Genomic DNA, 18698 nt, shown 5'->3' with positions numbered 1-18698 from the left:
TCATGTTCGCAATTTGATTTTTGATTATTGGTTTTAAATCACAATATCATACGAATAATATGTCAGTGTATTAAGTCTTATAAGAATCTATTTCGGTAAATTGTGATTCCATAACAATATCGCAACAACTAACAATGTACTTACGAATCTAAATTAACTCCAATACGAAAGTTACACTTCATGAGATTCGATTAAAAACTTGTGTTAAATTACAAATATGTTTTTATCTATCAAATGTAAAAAGAAGTGTTAAAAAATTATTAGTTAGAAATTGTACGTGTCTGAAATTTAAGCTCAAGTAATCCATCAACTATTGAAGTGGAGTAATTACGAACAGTACTAGGTATACAAACATCATCGTTTTTCGATTTCAGACTGAAACGATCCGGAACGTAGTATCGCGACATTGATCCGACTCCCTCCCGATGCTCCATTCATCGGCGAGCTATCTGAAGGTCGGCCAAGTAGGAGTCACAGAAGAATCGGGGTGAGTCAAAGTTCCCATTCTCTGGATTATTTTTCAACGGACAGCGCATTGCGAGTCGGTTAGCAGCGGGAAAGTTAGCGGTATGCGATGTTTTCTCCTCGTGTTCTTCGAATCAAGCGAAGCACTCGAGTTACTCGAAACTTTTTGGCGCGATTCCATGGCTTGTTCTGTGTCTGTATACGAGGCATGGGTGAAGTGGAAGTAAAGAGACGGAGAAAGAAAGGGGAGAGGGAATCGTTGCACGAAAGCTTCCAGCTCCGGCAGTGATCATTTAGTAGCATTAAATGATAGCAATTTGTCGTGGGCGGTAATGAGCTCGGCCTATTTTCACGTCGAACGATACGACGATCCACGGTATGATCACGCTATGGGAGCTCGATAAAGTAATGTATTGTGTCGTGGATGATTTCTCAACGAGAAATATATAGAGTCGATACACGCCGCTGTATTTTCTGCAACTGTCTTTTGGCACAATGGACCGTAAAATCGTTGGCTACGCTCTTAATATCTCGCCTTATAAAGCGATGCTATCCGCGATATTTCAACCCTGTTAAATTGCGACGAGAACCGCTACCGCTATTTTATACCGCTGCAGTTGAGGGATGAGCGTAACGAGAGACGAGTGTGCCCTTCTCTCGTGATTGATTTCAACAAACGTGGCTCCTCTTGCTTCAACGGGAGTTCAAAGTATCGTAAATCTTTTTATAAGCTTCTTGTATCGACTGGTCCGATATGCTAAACCTTTTGAGTACACATTAGTATCAAAAATAGCCCGATATAATATAATGTTAATGCTTCGAATATTTCAAATGCACTAACATATAATTTATTCAAATATATAGTGTAAATACGAAAATCACGCGAGAAAAAGACTTTTTCCACTTTTATGCTATTTGGTGACTAAAAAAAGTATGAAATAGTTGAACAAGGGAGTAACTTGATATGTATTCAAAGATATAAGATATTCCTTTTAAGAAAGGAATAATATTCACTTAATTTAATGCATTTACTCTTAATTAATTAGTATCAATATAGGTGCTATATTAAATACAACGTGCAAATACTTTTTATAGCCACTGTATAACTATTCTACATGTGACTACTCATTTATTATGCATCGCTTATTAAGCATTCGATTGATTAAAAATATTATTGCATTATAATGTATTAATATAGATATTGAAAAGTGAATTCTAAATGAATATACATAGTTGATCGATACGTGTATAGCACTTTATACCTAGATTACCGAACAACAATCACTTTCGTTAACAGTTATTACACAAAATTTTCGTGTCGCAATCACAATCTTTTGTTTCACTGTCGATTTAGCTGATTCGAACGGCGATACGGTTTCTCAAATGCACATGTTAAAAGTGATATTATATTGTACAGTGATCGGAGAACAGCGACGCAGGAGTTGTACTAATGTTAAGCATACAGCGTATGTCAAGTAATGTCAATTATATTATCTGGCAATTTCATTGATTACACGTATACATTTTCTCTAATTATGCACCTTGCCTGCCGATGGGGAAACCGCATTGCAGTTACATTGTAGTTATAACGCGCGCACACCAGGCCCGTTAACTTATTTCTCTTACAATTTATTTGTGTGCACGCACGTAATGCATTTGCATTGCTTTCGGGTAAATATCGAAGTGTAATTTCGATAGAAGATTACGGTAACAACACGAACGTTCCCCAGTATTAACTACTTTGGGAAACACATTCGAATTTATGACAATGGTCGTAGTTTATTGCTCATGAGATATTTAGTCCGGACAAACCATGGCGGATCGTTTATTAACCAGTGCAATTTATTTCTTGCTCGTCGGGGCAATTTTTGCTCTTAAATCAAAAGTATACATCCACTAGTTGAAAAACTGAGCTGTTTGTAAAGAGCAACACAGAATTCTTGGCTTTTTAGAGTGGAGATTGATGGACTGATGAAGGTTTAACTCTGTCCAATTGAGAGCTCCAAACATGGAAACGAAAGGAAACGAGGAATTTCATTTCATATTGAATTGTTAGTCGCTTCTCTTACTCTGTTATCATCTATCACGATTCTTACTTACAGATAGAAATAACACTTTCTACTTCACGAAGTATTAAATATGACGTACAAACATAATCTACGTAATTTAGTTTTGAATTGTAATTACGGAAATATCTTCGTTTCTTTTTATTGGACTCTAGCTTTCTGATCTGCTATTAAATGAATTGCTTGTCGAATTATTTGGAAATTTTTATTTGGATCTGCTTTCTAAGTCTGTTGATTTACGACGTGCCAACTTTCTACCAGAAACTACCGAAGAGGTACGTTTCACACCGTTGAGGAAATATGACTGCGGCTCGGAGAACTTACGAGGACATTATCAAGGCTAACCAAGATCAAACACTGACGCACGACGATCACGGACGTTAGACGTGTATGTACTGCGAGGCGATTTGCCCTCGGCGTCGCTCGAGAGACCACATAATTTTCCATCTATGTAGGTCAATTCCGATCTCATCGACAACGGTTCAATTCTAACTGGAAACCAAGTTTGAATGCGTATGAGGGTTCATGAAATTAATTCTTGTACGTTATCGATAAGTCGAGTCATGTAGCAGATTCGAAAATTTTCGTCTGTCTGGGGTGGGCAATATCTACTGTGCAAACATTTAGGCCATATATGCTAATGATTTCAGAATGACAACTAATGTTAGAAATAAATTACTAGATATTCTCTATATGATGATATTGCTTACTCTTTTCTGATTTTTAGAAATACTTGAAAAAGTAGACACCTGAATTAACATATTATGAAAAATACCTTCATAGAATGATTTAGAGCAATCATAGGTAGGGAAGGTTGTAATTAATGTAAATTATCAGAGAAAATTAATGTAATTATCAGGGAAAGGATTCGTTAATGAAGATATTATACGTGAGAGAACGATGCAAAACACATGCTAGAAGATTGTACAACTTATTTGCAAGAGATAATAACAGATTAAGAATTATTGTGTATGTTGAAGCAATTCTCACTTCTAGGAAAACTCTATATCTGCTCTAGTGTTTAGTTCTCCTAATCCTCGAAGCCATTAAATATTATTTATCATTAAATCAATTTATAGCCTTTTTAGGAACACGCCTTGCACAGATGGTGCAGCGGAGTATAGACAGGCCAGAATTATTTCGTAATTATACCCATAAGCTCTGTTGTAATGTAACGTTGGCAACGTGCGAATCTGGATTAGCATACACTGTACTTATACTTGAATTTATACTTACTCTATCAGATAACCTTGTAGCGGCATTCGACAGTAAACTTTCTAACGGTTTCTGTCCTATCTACCACCCACTACGGGAAGATACGGGAAATCTGCTTTTCTCACGTACGATGCTTCCCGCTAGCAACTTTCCCTCAAGGGCGATTAGCATTCTTTTCCTGCTACCAACACAAAATTAGCCAATTAAGAGCGACGTCCATTTCCCTCACTTTTCGAACCAAGGCTTTCCTCAACGAATCCGATGATCTCGTATCCTTAGACACACCCCCTCATAATTTTCCTATGCAGCATCATTCTGACGGAAAGTCAGTCGTTAGACGCCTGTCCGAATTGATAGTTGGTAGTTTGCAGTAATAGCTGATCCGAGTTTCTCGACATCTTAGGCAATCATCATCCAACTTGAATCGCACATCGAAACGTATCGAGTTGAGTTCGAACTTGTAATCGCGAATCGATAATAGTAATCGCGAGTTCTACGCATAAGTGTACACATAGAATATATATTAATAAATATTTATTGTTAAATATATTCGAGTGCTTCTTCAGTACCTATCACGATCTGATAACCTCAAACTGGTGATCCCGACCTGATTTATAGTGACAGAGGTGACCGTGATAGTGCCACTGAGATTTCAATCAACGCGATTCTGAGTGTGTCAGTGCTATGGAAAATATGAATCTAGGAAATTTTGCCAATCAGACGGTCAGCATGTTTCCGTTGCTGCCCACGAACACCATAGTATGGTTCGCCCTGTTGGAGAAGCAATTCAACGTAGCGCAGATTACGGACGACGATGTAAAGTTCGTGACTCTAGCTAAATGCCTCGAGGGCCGATACCTACAGCATATCGAAGACATACTGGCGAATCTCCCAGCCATCGGGAGCTACGAGAAATTGAAACGCGCGCTTATTCGCCCATTAACCGATACGGACAGCGCCGGGGCGAAGAAGATGGTGGAGAACAAGGAGATGGGTGACCGGAAGCCATCTCAATTTTACGAACATCTTAAAGAACTCGCGAGCCCCTCCACCCCCCGACGATTTCATCCTCTCGCTGTGGAGCAGTCGATTACCCGCCCGTATTAGGCGTATCTTCGCAGAAGTCGACGACTCTGATCCGGAAAAGCTATTGAAGCAAGCAGACCTCATTGCAAAGGAATTTGGACAGGATTATCAGCGAACCGCCCGAATAACGACGGTAACCGATCCAGCTCCGCAAAACTCTGGAATGAACGAGTGACTCGCCATTCTCAACGCGTTAGAAAGCGATATGAACCGAATAAAAGCTAAAATAAACGCCTTGAATCTCGATCATCGTCCGCGTCGGCGATCGAGAAGACCCCGATCTTTATTATTATCGCCGAACATGCGAGGATCGCGCACACAAATGCCAGTGCTCTTGCAAATGGAAGCAGGGAAACGGGACCAGCTGTTTGTAAAGGCGGCAGACGACGACGGCCTGGGATCCCATCTTCGTCACGTCAAGAGAACGAAGATTTCCTTCCTTGTAGACACCGGCGCCGACATAGCGTATATCCCCGCAGCAAAATACACGGTCAACAAAAACGCGTACGAACTGTTCGCGGACAACGGGACGCTCATCGCAACATATGGTACCATTGCGATTTACTTCAACCTGTCCCTAAGACGAGCCCTCAAATGGCATTTCCCTAATTTGCCTCTTTGGTGTCTTAGAGACAGTTCAGACCTCGTGAGGATCGATAATATGTGTAACGTGAACACGAGTCCCATTCCGAGACATTCACGCAAACCCAAGTGGGCCCCGTTCTTCCTAGTTGGTGCGTGTTCGAGAGTTCAATTGAAATTTAGACATCTTTGCGAATGTTCTAGGCTTTCTCCTTACACTCTGTATTTATGCTGATAATAAAGATTATTTATAACAATTATTATTTATTTAGCACGTTGACTGCCACGGCACCCGTATTCGGGTGTCAGCAAAGTTTCTGGTCGGGCTGCGGAACCCATATTCGGGTGTCTTTGATATTTTTGATATTTTATTTGACTACTTACGAAGGATAGTCGTAGGTATTTGAAAAGATATTCCATGATAACAAAACTGTTGAATTGTTATAAAAGTAATACGAAAATGGTTTATTAAAAAATTATTTAGAATGTAAAACTTTAAAGCATTCCATACATAGATGAGGTTGGTCGGGGCAATTTGGACAATAAGTTGTTTTCTTTAAATTCTTTTGTGCCCTTGTTCGGTCCATTCGACGTCTTTTATTTGCATAACATAGTTCGCATGCGCGTCTAATGCTTCTTCCGGAATCATTTCTCCGAATAGCGACATTATGCCGACTCCGTCGAAGACAAGAATTTTTTGTACTTTCAGACAACCCTAATAATTTTGCAACTAATAATTGTCTAAATATCCTAATATTTATATTCTTTCTTGTTGCGATTTTGTAAACTGTCAGAGCGTTTACAACAGAAATTCCCAGAAGGGGTCGAATGCCAAGTTTTCTGTACCATTTGATTCCTTTTCTAATTGTGATGGCATAAGAAACCATTTGGTCAGAACAATCTATACCATACTTTCCTTCATTATATTAAACAACAGCTAGTGGCTTTAATGTTGCGAACAAACGAAACGAGAGATCATTCTTGAGACCACCGCTTGTGCGACTCGCATTACTAAAATATCGATGGGATAACTGCTGCACGCGTGGCCTGACGGAGATTTCTTTGAAAACACCCGTGGCAGTCAACATGTTAATAGTACAAAAAGCTTGTTTTAATTCCAATCGAGGAAGCTTGTGATAAATAAAATGATACATTCTAAGACTTGGAATCATTGATGAAAGGCATAAAACGAAAGAAGAACAAACAATGGAAAATCTAATAATACAAATATCGAGATTGATCGAATCAATAATTTTATTATTGATCACCATGAACAGTGAGTATCTGCGGAAATGAAGTGAATTTTATTAGACAGGACTATCATCTTAATCCTTATGGACAAGCCTGTGTGTAAGTGATATACAATAACAAAGATTCGTTGCACGAACTCAATTTCAAGATAGTAAAAATAACAATGATTACATAACGAAGTAAAATTCTACCCTACAGCTACTGGGATACTACAGAACATGATAGAGCTTCCAGAAACGTTAGTTGGATCGATAATTTCAGCGATTCGCGTTCAAAATCCACGACCACTTTAATCCGTGGCTGGTTATTGTTGGAGAATAGCAGAGGAGGAGGGGATAGTATCGAGACAGTGTTTCCACGTCGTAACAATCGGCAGACCGGATGACCGGTGCTCCCGCAGAGCTTTAAAATCCGATTGCATTTATAACGGGCACGGGTTAGCCTCGCGATAACCCAGCCGCACGTGGCCTACGCGATAGATTGATGCAGCACACGCGTGAACGTGAACATGAACGCAAACGCGAATGTGGCTCGCGATGCAACCTGGTATAGTTTACTTGGAAAGCACGCAGCTGTTTGACGTGGCTGGATTAACAGGACCACTGAATACACGCGTTCCACTTTCCGGGGTAAGGGTTCATGTATAGAGGGTGTCTCATTTGAAGCTCTACACGCAATTAGAAATAATCAGTAAGGAAATAATTGAATTAAACTAATAATCTATTTTGCGCATTATAACGAAAGTGCTGCCTGAAAAGTTAATAATTCTAATCACGAACAAAACATCTCTCTTATATTACTAAATTTCCTAGAAAAAAGATTAGCAGGAATAAAAAATTGATCAAATAAATGGATAATACCTTTTCTATGTTCGTTGCAGGATCTTTGTTCATTATAGCATTCTGGTGTTATTAGTAAGTACTGATTGCTATAGTCCTTGTTCGTTATAACATGTCCTACTGTAGTTTAAAATTATGAAATGAGGAGATCAACGTATACGTGTTTAGTTTCAAGATCAAATAAAGAGACACAGAGATAGGATTGATTGACAGCGTACTGAATTTTAGAACTACTCTGTTGTAAAAAATAGAAAACGTTACTTGTGCTCTTTCCTTGTAGTCTTCCTTTATAACTATCACAACATATCCCTTTCGAAAAAGCAAGTTTTATTTGAAAGATATATCTGAATAATAAATAATTCAGGAAATAATTACGTGTGAAGCTTCAAATGGAATACCCTGTACATATATATATACAAAGAGAATGTGTCTCTCAACTCTCAGAGTAGGGTGAGGACTGCCATGCTTTCCACACATTTTCAATCTGCCAGTTAATTTGACAGTTACCACTGGAATATTTACTACTGACATCGGAAGTAGCGCTTGTTGATCATCCGTTGTTGGTAATCCGTTCGAATCACCGACTGTTAGCCGTGTTATCAGAATGCCGTGTTAGTAGTGACTTATCGATTAGTGATCGCGATCGTGCGCCCGTCTGTCAGCCTCCACGTGGATCGGTCAATCCGATCCAATTATCCGCGACGTTGACGGAGTGGCCTAATTACGGGATCAAGATGTAACTTGGTATCTCGTTATATTGTCATCGTTACTGTATAATTTGTGGTGGTTGGTTTCAGAGGAATGTTTGTTTTCCAGAGAGTTTGAGAAGTACACTGCTGTGTATAAATAGGGAAAGTTCTTATAACAAACTCAACCTAGTTTAGTTCGTAATTATTACTGAAAATTTGAAAGCTTCTATGTTTATAATGCTTCAAAGTAAAGAAAGTGTATTCTTAAACTCTATATTATAGAAAAGAAAATAGAAGTAAAAGTTTTCATAATATACAATTAGTTGTATCAGTATGTATTTTCTCAGAGAAATGAATTTTTAAATTCTATAATATAGAAGAAAAGCTGGACATGAAACTTTTCGCAATAGAATCAGTGAATTGCGAGTGAACATTTCACTTTACGCGACAGTTGATTGTAACAGAATGTAACAACGTGCAAAATGAAGAAAATGGTTGTACAGAATTTTTTCAATTAGTCTCCGAATAATGAATTAAATTATGTTATGCTTAATTACAGTTGCTAACTAATACGAAACTTTGATATTTTAATGATTATAATCATACCTTTAATATTATAATTATATTATATTTAGTAGTTGCTCAAAGGCTATAGTCCTTTTCAGTAACAAAATTGTATGTATGTATTAGGTCGTCCGCAAAGTGTCTTTCTTTTATAGACACGTCTATCACAACGATGCAAAAGATGCATCGTACAAACATGAAACCTAATCTGTCGAACGCTGTGATTTTTATTTTGATAGAATAAAATGGATCATACGTAATTCGATAAAATAATATAAAATAGAAAATGTCGTGCATCCATTATTTCCTTATAAAATTAAATATAAAATAAAGAAATTTTTCTGACGACCTAATATTTGGATTTGGAGATGCACATATGGAGTTGGTTTGGTAACGATGATTCTAGGGTACTTTGACCGAAGAGTGCTATGTAGATTATTGTTCATTCTGTTTATTAACAACAACTAATAGCACGGATTAATTTACTGATTACCAAACCGATCATCACACGATACTGTTTAATTAATTTAGCCCCGAACAGCTGATTGGGAAGGATTGTCTCGCATTCGATAAGACATTAGGGTAGATTACTGGTCGGTATAATTGCGTGATAGATCGAATCAATCAATGCGTGATTATATACGCCTTGATCCGTTCAATGACTTCGAAACAACGAGCTTACGTGGTGGTTATTGCTTCTGATTAAGTGTATCTGTTATGAAACACGCCTTACTCCTCGTCAGATTATTCGTGTCAATCGTGTTACATACTCTTACAGAATTTTATCCATTTGTGTTTATGAATATGAATGACATCTTGTTAAGTTCGAACCAGTAAAGTGTTTTGTATTAATTACAAATCCATTAATAACGTCATGTACTTTGTTAGAAAATTTTGTTCACATGGGTTTTGAAATTTCTTAGTTTTAATTTAAAAATGTTGTAATGAATATTTGAGGGAAGGAAATGATAAAATGACAATCTGTTAATTTTGGACAAGTGAAATATTCTACATTAATTAAATTTGAAAATTTGAAATTATTTGTGTCAATCGTGTCATGTATTTTGCTACAAAATTTTGTTTGCCTCAGTTTTAAAATTGTTCTATTTTAGATTAAAAATTCTTGAATGAATATTTTCATCCAGGGACCGTTGAAATAACGGCTCGTTGAGCTTGAATCGGTAAAACATTCTGCCTTAATTAAAGATCCTTTAATTTGAAAATTCTACTTTATTCTTTTTAACGCCCTCTTGGTAATGACAAGAGATATCCTAATTTGCGTGTAATTAGATTTCTTGTTTGATGCATCGTCTTCGTAATTCCAGCTCTGTGTCTAGTAATTTCAATTAGCTATAAATTCTATTTCCTCGTAATTTTAATTATCTATAAATAAGAAAACGAATGTTTCCAACTTATTCATGAAATGTATGCTCTTTTATTCAACGACCTCGAAAAAAGAGGAATGTAAATATCATCTTTTTTTTGTTTTTGTTTTACTTGGTATGATATCCGCTTACGAGACGTTTTAATTAACTTTCGGGTTAATTGAAACACAGTCGACGAAAAAACTCGTTTGTTTCGTATTTGACGCGTGTAATGTACAATAACGATTGCTCAGTGAGCATCATACGTATAATCTCTGACTAATCTGTGCATGTTCAAGCTTGATACGCTTACGCTTGAATTTTTGTCGCACCAACATCTGCTTTTAAATCGTTCAACGACCACGTACAATTATGCGTTCTGTGAGAAGGCATCAGTTATAAAAAGTAAGCTTTCAATGGTAGGATGCGCTTCTTTAGAGATTGCAAAGGTATTGCGTTAATTAAACAAATAGTTTTTCGTAGTAAATTTAAGGAAATTTTCTTGTTTTAATCTCTATTACTTTTAATACTATTTCTGTTTCAGAAGTGATTAATCGGCTGAGTAATTAAATGTCACTGAAATTACTGAAAATAATAGAAAAGCGTAACATCAATAGGATGGTTTCGAATTCATTCGTGAAGTTTCTTCAAATTCATTAGAATTTACTTATTGAATCATTCTCGCAAGCCTTGTGCGTCAATCGAATATTTGATGAATAGTTAACTTCAAGACAAAATTTAATACAGACTCGTTGATATATTCGTTTTATCGCTATCAATAACGCGATACAATTGCCTACTCAACATTTCACTGCTGATTGAGTAACGTAACTGAAGTGTGATTGTTCACACATACGAAGTAATATCTGTTTTAATTAATTCTTAGCTTATATAAAAATCACACAATTCGTTCTCAATATATTCAAAATGGTCAGATAATCCCGAACAAACTCTATATATAAAAAAAACCGTCTCGTTACAACATTTTAATCTCACACCACATCGACAAAGCCCTTCATTCAACCCCTTAATTTTCAGCAAACTTACCGTGTTCATCTCTTATCGGTCTTCGATCCCGTAATCATCTGTTCCATCAGAACTCCTTTCCATTCGTGTTGATCGTAGATGCTTGTTCTGCGTTTAATCGTTTCAAGACTACGGCATACGTGAGCGGCCTGGAGGAGTAAGTTGAAGGCGTCTAACGAAAGTGGAGTAGGACTGGTTTCGTGGCGCTGACGTGCAACAGGGAGCAACCGCGTAACGAGTATTGTTCGTTCGTTCGTGGAACAATGGGCCCTGGTACTTCATTCATCCGCTTACAATTATACGAAATTAATGGAAACGAAAATCGGGATCTCTGGTGCACGCAACCGAGAATGAATGGAACGTCGTTGTTTCATTGTTTGGGACCGTGCGCGGGATACTCCTGTAATCTTGATTAATCGAAAACGACGCGACGAACAAGCGCAACGACCACGTTTGTGTTATTTGTTAGTCGCTAGTGAGTGGAAGAGATTCGTTAAATATTTAGCCGCGAATATTCTATAAACGTGGAAGAAACTGAAAAACGGCTGGACAAAACACGGTCGACTTCCTTTGAGCGGTCAGGCATTTTTCGCAAGCTCCTCTTCTTTTTTTAAGCGCGCGGAACACGACCTCTTTTCAGAGTGACTACGTAATCGATCGCGAACGTGAAATTTGCCTCCCTTTTTTCTTCCCTCTGCCTTTCTTTTTCTCTCCTTTGATGGCTATTCATCGCCGTTCCAGACCAACAATGTTTTAATAAAGGTCTGTGAAAGGCCTCTGACGTGTGCGATTGGTTTTTGTAAACAGACGAACGCGGACGGAATTGCTGCCCACGGAGAGATTAATCGTAGGATAGATAGTGGAATTTCCCAGTGAAGAAACTCCACAGGAAAAATGGAAGACTTTTTGGTCGGTTCGGTACCAGCATATCGCCTGACGAATGCTAGATGCTGACGCGAAAATAAGAGTCGCGGCTAATCTGTGGATATTCGTGGTCGATGGAATTGATAAGTTTCGAGTAGAACATTCGAGGGCTGACGAGTACATATATATATATGGTAAATAGGTTGAGCAACGTAGCACGTTTGCTGTTATTTTTCTTTATCGAACCATGACATATTTCGATCTTCTTCTGATGTTTTTTGCGCCGCGTATACTGCTAACAGTATTGGAAGAGCTGTGTGATTATTATTTTGATGGTATGTATATTAGTAGAGGAAACGGAAAAGGGAGACAGAAAATATGGTTTTTGGGCTTTACAACATCTAGTAATCAAATTAGAATAACCCATAAGTTTTAACTTTTTAACATTTTTTTTTATACCACATGCTTTGTCTCTTCGGTATTTTTCCAAATGTTTTAGATTTTTATCTCCTAATGGCTTCATCGTTTTAGTCTCAGAGACGATTAATTTTTACTTTTACGAGGAAATTGCGAGAAGCAATATCATCTTGATTAATAAAGAATGGAGTTTCATTTGGGGCGCGTATTGGAACCTCGATCTTGTGGCTGGCTCGAGAGTAATACGACGACGTAGACGTTATCGACGTCGTAACTCGGTTGTATACATCGATACCTGATCGCCTACAGGATTGGATAGCGCCAATCCTGAATTGGCCATGGTAGTGGGACAGCGGTTTGGTCATCTCCAGATTTGATCCCCCGGTGACCGGCGTCCCTACGGGTACACGTCAAAGCTGTCGAACATAGGTCGACAAACACGCGGATTTGCCCGTCCACGCATTGTGGTGACGTTAGAATGGATCAAAACCGACGCGACACCACATCGACCTCCTGACACTCCTGTTCTCGCTATGTTATCCTTTAACAAGTTACTTTCATACTGTGTTCCATGCGAAACATTGTATCACATAAATAAATAGTCACTAATATTCTTTATAAGAATTAGAAAATCGATTAACGTGCATATTTTTATATCCTGATGAAAATAGTTTCCTGGATAGATTGTGATTAATATATTAATATGTATAATTCTTGTTGTTTCGTTTCCATATTGTTTAGTTGCACTTCAATTTTATGTCTATAATATATCACTGATACCAGAGATTTAGGGGAAATCGTTATTTTGCGTTCCATATCCCATTAACGCCAAAATTACCACTTTGCAATATGCACCTAAATATACAATATATAATTTCAATAAAAGTTAACATATATTTCGTTAACATATAAAACTTGTCATTTTGATAATTTTGTTATTACTGATGGATAATAGATATTTGATCAATTGATGAAAAGAATCAAAATGAGAGTAAGAATGTCCTAGATGATCACAAAAATTTCTTGAACCAAAATCTATAATGTTAGACACATGCATTTCATAATAAATTAATTTTAATTCCTCCTCTTTATATCCTCGGTTTGTTTACACTTAATTCCAATTTATTTGTTTATATATTGTTTATTTACGTCCCAGATTTGTTTTTCTTTATATATTCAATAGAATACGCGTAAATAATAATTTACAATTTCGCTTACTCTTTTGAGTACTAATTCCTTATTTCAAGTATCAGCAATTGAAATTAAGTCTCAATCGATATGAAAGAAGCTTTTCACTGGCTGAATACGTTTAGTCGGGCAGCTCTCGTAAAGCGGCATCCCCAGAGAAATTTTCCTGTCGTTTGGCACGAACCACGTTCTGGTATCGGCCGTATCCGCGACTGAAACGGTATGCTTGTTTAGAAATTCCCGTTACAGCGGTCGCGAAACGCGTACACAGATTCTCCTGGCTGGCGTAACGCGACATCGTGACGACCATCGTAATAATACGGATTCGTTCTTACGATCCCATTCGGTCTCGTGATCCAGAAGAATAACGCAAATTTGATGACAGCAATTGATGCAAACAGCTTTCGCCATTCTCGTTCACAGCCGAATCGGAATTTCTTCGTTTCGTATCGGAGTAAGCGTACTCGCGAGGTGCTTTCCCCAGAATCGACATATCAAAAAACGATCCTTTTGTTGTTTCCCTATAATCTACCTATAATATACACTAAACTTGTTAGTTTTAATCTCTTTTTATGTTACTTTAATTGCAGTTTTATCATTCGTGATGAGATTCATTAATTTGCAGAGGAAATTCAATAAGATTCTGGTAATTTCAAATATTGTCAAAATTCCTTGATTTAACAGTCATTTATTTTAATTAACTTACAAGCAGATATTATAATACAAAAATTAAAATTTATTTAATTCTCAAAACATATCGCTGGATCATGGTTTGTGAATGTAAAAATGCATAGATGTGTACATAAAATGGATATAATATAATAACAGTATAAAAAATATCGGAAGCGAAGTATTTCTTATAACATTTAGATACCAGTTCGTTAATTGTGTTCGGGGAAATATGATTCACAATATAATCACAACTCTTTCGTAACAATGTGGATTAAGTCATTCAATATTAGAATACTTCATTTTTCTTTGTATTTTGTAGTTTTTATAATAAAGAGAATAACATAACAGCTATGGCGCGATTGTAATATTAATCAAATGCAATAAAAAGTATTGTGATCATAAGTAATTCCGCTCATGGTCAAACAATCTAAATAAATTCCTTCTAAGTAGAGTCAAAATCTATCAACACTGCTTCTAATAATTGTATATATTCTATTTGTAATTTAAACACTTATCAATCATATTGAGGACAGACAGGTCAGACAAGATGATACTCTTACGTATTAGATGACGTCCAGAATGGATCGGAGATAATTCGAATCTGAACTTCGTGATGCATGCGACCACATGGAACAGCGCGAGAAATGGCAGTCAGAAATTGCTTTCCTGGCAGTATCGTGGCTCCATTTATTGGAAAAATTTTTGCTACGTGTGTCCCTGAACACGACGAGTTCCCCACCGTCACCAAGTATAATATCTTCCATTTCTCCCAGTTCGATATCGATTTGTTAACCATACAACACTTTCAACCATTTGTACCCTGCTTTAATTGATAAATTTTATCATTCTCGCTTCATATAATTGTTTATGATATTCGGCAATTCCGAAATTAGGATTTGTCAAGATACAGTAGCATCAAGGATTTTATTCGAAGACGAATGCACGTTTGGTACGAAATTGAAGTTTCCAGATGGAGGAAGAAAAAAAAATATGTCGAACTGGTGGAAGTTCGGTGGTGATCGGTTTCGAGTGACTTACAACTTACAAGATGCGGTTGCAGTATCCAACGAGGGCGACGAAATTGAAAACGGACCAAAGGAACACCGCGTTTCCGAGAAACGCCGACCAATTGGACATGGCACATTGCTTCTCCAACAGTTCGACCCCTCGCTTATTGCAAAGTTTCATTTTTCCTTCTCTGGCCTTCAACGACTCTGTGCTGTCTTGATTTTATTGAAACTATTTGGAAATATATTTTATGCGACGTTTTCGTTAAAGTTTAGATGTTGAGGAACACTGCCACCACGAAGTTTAAGTAGAATAATTTACACACACAGTGGTTCACAAAAGTATTTGGACATTCACCATAAAAAAACTGATAACTAAGCTTCACCAACGCAACGATGATAGTCAGATCTCATTAGTGCTACTGAAATTTCAAAATATTTGGTGTAACGCACATAATATATTCATAAAAGATTTCTACGAGTGTTGGAATATTTTCGTCAGCTATTGTATAAATCAGACATAATTCTATAATTTAAAATAAATTCTATAATTTTATTTTCATAATGTACATTATACCTGACAAATTTGGATTTATTGTAATGGGTCTCATCGTCAGTCCTAACATATCAGATCACTCAATAGTGTATCTCGTTCCGTACTATACACTTAAAAAATAATATGATCCTGAAACCTCTTTTTTCTGAACTCTGTGTCTTGTACCATCTACGAGCTTCCACGATGCTCCAAGATCCTTCAGCTCTTGACAATATCATTCGGTACGAAACATTTAGCTCGTAATACCTACTTAAGAAGTTTGCTCGCGCAAGTTTTCAATCTGCTTATAGCGCAATTACCGAGATACAAAAGATTCGATGGCAGAGGGGCCACTTGTTTTGCATAGAATTGCATCAGAGATCAGGATGGCAAAATTCGTTGGGCAACATTCTATACTGTGTCGCTTATTGAAAAGCAGATTTTCGGCAGGCTGTTGCACGGAGCTGGTGCTCTTCTCGTTTCTTCGTCTTATCGTTGTTGGCCAGGTCGAAAGGTTAAGTGTTCGTTATACAGCAGAAAATACAATAACAAGGTCTTGATTTTCGGAAAGGTACGGTCTACATTTTCCCTCTCGCTACTCTTCTTGTTACTTTTGCTTGCTCTGAAAAGTGGGACGTGAATATTACCTTGGCTTGGTCGTTTGCATTTCTCGTTCCCCCGTGAACTCGCGCAAATATTCGAAAGCTATTGCTGAAGAATGAATAATTTAGCTTATTATCCGAATTTGACTCTTAAAAGCAAACATTGTAACAAATTCGTTTTTAAAGTAGAATATTCTGCTACGTTTTACATACTTAGTTGTTTCTTACTTCTTTGTTATTTTATATTTTAATTTGGTATGCTGCTAACGCCGTGGTTTAAGCTGAATGTATATACACATTCACCTTTATCCAAAGTAAAATAGTGGACAAGCGTGGGATTAGGGGAGAACCACGCAATTTCCAGCGAGTTTCCTCTAATTTTCTTTCCCTTCCTCCTTTCCACATCCTCTTTCTTTTTCGCTGTTCATTTTTAAATGTGAAAGAACAATTAGCTTCAAGTTTACAGTAGATCTCTTCGAAGAAAGTAAATAAGCTCGAATAGAAACTACTAAATCGAATTGTGAACGAAAGGAGGAAAGGAAAATAGAAAGGAAATCGACGCACTTGTAGTTCTATAGAAGTTTAATGGGAATTCTAGAGACGAAGATCGATCGTTGATCGATTCCTCCAAGAGCAAGTTTGGCTTTCGATTATCGCGAATGTCAGCGACTCGTTCGCGTCGAGCCATACACACGTCTATCGAATCGCGATGGAGACACGCCGCATTGGTGAAATGAATTCTTTATCGATGCTTCTTATCGGTAGGACTATCGGTTCGTTTTGCGGCAGCTTTTTACCCAAGAATCTCGAGATAGAAGTCGTTTTACGTATTGTTGTTGAAAATGGCGTTACTGATCGAATCATTCAATAGTGATTGAAATCAGAATCTGCCATCTACAGTACAGTGAAACTTGAAACTTGACACTTGAGAAGAAATTTCAGTTTCATATATAAACTAATTCTTAGTGTAATATGTATCTAAATACATGATGCATGCATATAGTGATGTTATGTGTGTTATAAACTTCTTGAAATTCCATTAACATTGTACTAAAAGGCACTACTACTATATTGTACCTGTTGGTAAAATTTGAAATCAATTTGAAAATGTATATATCATGAAGATGTTACAAGTAGAGTTATTTACCACAATCATATATTTCGTATAAAATTAATATGCAGTACAAACACACAAAACAAGAAAATTAAGTAAAAATCTACGCTGTACTAAGAGGCACTACTATTATATTGTACCTGTTGGTAAAATTTCAAATCAATTTGAAAATGTATACATCATGAAGAAGTTACAAGTAGAGTTATTTACCGCAATTATATATTTCGTATAAAATTAATATGCAGCACAAACACACGAAACAAGAAAATTAAGTAAAAATCTATAACATGTTTATATTAAAAAAACCAAACAATTTTGATGTTGGCTAATGAAAACGTGATTTATTTAAATTCCGCACTTTGCTCATAACACGATATATTTAAATACGATAGACGTCGAAATGATTCTTGGGACGTTACATTTTTTCGTGAAATACGATTAATTTAAAATCTCGAGTTCACGGGCAATCCCATCGAGGGCAATAAATTGAAATAAAATCTCGCCGGAATCGTAGGTGCAACGCAGGGGTCGCATTTGGTTCCCCATTACTTAATCTAGTTGGAAATTTAAACATACTCTCGTTTAAATCATACAATACCAGATAAATATAGAAAACGGGGAAGGGATTACGTTATCAGAAATGAATGGCAAAGATAATATTATCTGTGAAAAAACGTAAAAATTTTCGAAATGCATCGCTCTCAACAAAGCAGAAATAAATTCCACACGCTATCTGTATACCGAATAACTTTTCGAACACGCGGCATTCGTTCCGCTACCTTTTTCCCTCTTGCACGTAATTCGCACCGATTAACCCGACCGTGAACGCTCTCGAATTCTCGTTCGTATCTCTCTCGTCAGTGGAAACGCGCGCGTGTTTCACCGTATCTCGCGCGGTACGTGAACATTTCGTGCATCATGAGAAAAATGTCACACGAAGAATAATTACATCGATTTCTATGGACCTCCCTAAACACACGCGCCCGTAATTATCGTCCAGTCCTGCGTTATCTGTCCCAAGCCGGCATGTCGAACAATAATAAGTGTGTGCATCGAAAAATTAGAGATAATATGTATCTGACACACTGTTACCACACGCTCTGACTTAACAGGCGATTATCGTTATTAGCTTTATTGGCTTTATGGTCTCAG

General features: G+C 37.1%; 1 protein-coding gene across 2 annotated transcripts in view; it reads left to right on the top strand.

The window, feature by feature from the left end:
- LOC126919391 (uncharacterized) overlaps positions 1–18698 on the top strand; it is a 389648-nt gene that overhangs the window by 82232 nt on the left and 288718 nt on the right. The window contains exon 2 of one of the 2 annotated variants that reach the window (XM_050728582.1): positions 375–487. The exons of the other annotated variant lie outside the window; for it this stretch is intronic. The gene's annotated coding sequence lies outside the window, so the exon portion shown is untranslated. The remainder of the gene's footprint in view (positions 1–374; positions 488–18698) is intronic. 2 annotated transcript variants of the gene reach the window in all.

This window comes from Bombus affinis, chromosome 8 (assembly GCF_024516045.1).
Source record: "Bombus affinis isolate iyBomAffi1 chromosome 8, iyBomAffi1.2, whole genome shotgun sequence".
NCBI classification, from domain to species: Eukaryota; Metazoa; Arthropoda; class Insecta; order Hymenoptera; family Apidae; genus Bombus; species Bombus affinis.
Note: the sequence above shows the minus strand (reverse complement) of the source record. Positions and strands in the feature narration are given on the sequence as shown.